Consider the following 2,643-nt stretch of genomic DNA (forward strand, 5'->3'; position numbering starts at 1 on the left):
AACAACAACAACAACATATCTGGTGCTATTCATAAGATTTTTAATGGCCAGTTTTTTCAGACATAGATGACTATGTCCTTCCTAGTCTCTCTTAGTCTGGAAGCCCCAAAGAAACCTGTCTACAGTGCATAACACTGAAGGTATTTGAAATACTGGTGGCACAGCTACCGGAATCATAGCAACACACAACTCACCACTGCACAGCAAACTGGCAGATGAATGGTGGAATCAAAGGATACACTAATGTATATCCATATCATTTCCTTGTAAGAAATTAGCCCTCATCTTCCCTCTCTCCCAGTTCATGTCTGGGGAATTTCCTTTCTCTGTTCCCATTGAACCAGATTTTCTGACAATGGATCAGGGATCAGTAAACTTAACTTGTCAAATATTCAAACACTGCCTACATAGCCTCAGAGGATGTTATCTTACTTTAAAATTCAATCAGGGAAGAGCTGCATATTTGAAACCAGTTATTAAACCTCAGAACAACTTTCCTGTTGCTTTGGAAAGATCTCTCTGCCTTCAGCAATTGGATGTCAGCAACAGAAGCAGTGTACAAGAAAGGACAGAATTCTTCTCACTAATCATCTTTAACCTCCAGCTGAACTTTATTTGAAATCAACCCTAATTCTTTTTTGTCCCCTGAACCATGTTGGCTCATGTTAATTTATGAAGTTGAGGTCCAATATAAACTAATGACTTATTCATATCAGGAAGAAATTCCTCTCAACCTCTGGTGCTGAGGTTTATATTAGGCAATTATACACATTAAACCCATTGCTATAAAGTCAATTTCAATTCATAGTGACCTTATAGGATAGAGTAAAACTGTCCCATAGTGTTTCCAAGGCTATAATCTTTACAACAGTAGACTGCCACATCTTTCTCCCATGGAGCAGCGAGTGGGTTAGAACTGCTGCCTATTCATTTAGCAGTCAAGTGCTTAACCACTGCACCACCAGGGCTCCTTACATGCTACAAAATAGGCAAGGAGGCTGCATCTTCTGATCTGCTCAAATCCCACAAGAGGAAGACAGAATCACCATCTGTAGCCCAACACCTATTCCTGTGAGGCCAGACCTACTGTCTTCCTCCAGCACTTTCACCAACCCTGATACCAATTGTTCCTCCCACAGCACCCACCACCTCTCTTCTGGGTTCAATAATTTGCTGCAGTGGTCACACAAAACTCACAGATGATGGGCTTTATTAGGGAAGTAACAGTCTACAATTCAAGTTCAGAAATGCACTCAGTCTCTTGCAGCCAGCCGTCTCACTTAGCAGCCAGCAGTCTCTCGCTCAGCAAGTGTGTGTCTCTCAGAAATGTGTTTCTCTCAGCAGCATGTCTTTATCAGCAAGGAGTTAGAGACACTCCTTCTGCCTCTAAGAGGGCTCCTTTTGAGCCCGGCAGAGTGGCCAAACTAACCAATCCCAATATCAGAATTCTATGCACCTGAGAGAGAGAGAACTTCCCAGAAGATTGCTTCTTGCCACTCGCAACAGAAATACCCCAGGTAGATAAAGTTAACAATCAGGAGCTGGTTTGTAACTCATGGCAAATTCCACCATGGAGTTTACAAAAACTTATGGCTAGAAAAGCCATACCAGGTAATTTACTATACCATACACGCATTAGGGATATTTAACTCCCTCCTTTGAAGCAGACAGTTTTGGCTACTGGAATATACCAGATACTACAGCAAAGGAGGTGATTGATGATGCTCTGGTTCCTGATTTGCATATAGAAATGAATTTGCATAGATAAAAATAAGAGACAAAACAAGGCACTGATAATAAGGAAACATTAATGCCCATTAATAACTATTAATTAACCATGACTAGAACTATTTATTTATTTATTTATTTTGTCCTCTTGGGGTAAAATTTTAAATAGAGTATAAAAAATAAGTTGTTATTTTCCAGATGGGGAAGTATGTATATTATTATTTTTATTATGTCATAGAATTAGTGACTATATCTTTCATGAGGGCTGCACATATACAGACACAGATATACTGAATAGCCAGTAAATAAGGTGAGCAGCCTAAGATCACTCTTGACCTTTCATTAAGGTCATTTTTAACCATTTCTCCTTGGTTGATGTCTTATTAATACATAATATCCATCTCACTTTGACTTATGAGGTAGATAAAACAAATATGGATTACTAGCAACGATGGATGTGTGCATGTAGAATTTATTTTTAGACAATATTGAGAAATCTATGTTGTAAGTGAGATCTCCAAGTTTGTAATTTGAATAGAAGATTGAGGTCAATAGAATAAAGTTATTTCCACCGAGGTGAACTAAATGGTTGTTTTGAAAATTTCCAGTGTCATCATATAATAGCTGTTGGCTACTAGAGTTGAGATATATGTATAGTCTTTCTCAAATTAAATGAACTCAGTTAATACTATTTTCATAATTTAAATGGCTAACTCAGAGCCTACAGGAAACTGACTCTTTCCTTTCTTCTCTCAGCTAAAACTCTCATGCTTATGATTATGTGTAGAGAGATGGAGAGACATGACCCTTCATTTCAGTCCTGGTAGATTTTGAGTGCATTTGTTAAGCCCATCCCATTTGTGGTATTATCTTGTCAGAGCAGTGCTAGGTAACTGAAACACAGAACTTGCAGAA

Source organism: Orycteropus afer, unplaced genomic scaffold (genome assembly GCF_000298275.1).
Source record: "Orycteropus afer afer isolate SDZICR_OR568_19922 unplaced genomic scaffold, OryAfe1.0 scaffold00103, whole genome shotgun sequence".
In the NCBI taxonomy this organism is placed as follows: Eukaryota; Metazoa; Chordata; class Mammalia; order Tubulidentata; family Orycteropodidae; genus Orycteropus; species Orycteropus afer.